Source organism: Cystoisospora suis (genome assembly GCF_002600585.1).
Source record: "Cystoisospora suis strain Wien I chromosome Unknown contig_4441, whole genome shotgun sequence".
NCBI lineage: Eukaryota > Apicomplexa > Conoidasida > Eucoccidiorida > Sarcocystidae > Cystoisospora > Cystoisospora suis.
The window spans coordinates 15,186-15,683 of record NW_027157233.1 but is presented as its reverse complement, the minus strand read 5'-3'; positions in this window follow the sequence as shown (position 1 = coordinate 15,683).

The window sequence follows — 498 nt, the reverse complement described above, 5'->3', positions numbered from 1 at the left end:
GGCGAGGCTGGAGATGTCGGTTGACGACGAGACCCCGGCGCCGGCGATGCCGACCGAAGAACAGCCGGCGAGCCGGGGGATGTCGGCTGAGGAAGAGGTACCGGGGCTGGAGATGCTTGTTGACGAGGCGGAGGCGAGGCTGGAGATGTCGGTTGACGAGGCGGAGGCGAGACCGGAGATGTCGGTTGACGAGGCGGAGGCGAGACCGGAGATGTCGGTCGGCGGGGAGGCGCGGCTGCAGATGCCGGCTGTGGAGGAGGGGGCGAGGCAGGAAGTATTGGTTGACGAGGAGGCGGCGACGCCGGGGGAGATGTGCGTTCTGATGCTGAGCGTGGTAGCCGTGAGGGGCGCCGCGCACGACTGGACGATGAAGGCCAGCCTCCTAATGGTGACCGATAGCGGCCACCTGAGGCTGACCGAGTTGGACGTCCTGGTTGTGATTGAGGTGAACGTCCTGGTTGTGACCGGGTTGGACGAGCTGGTTGCGACCGAGTTGGA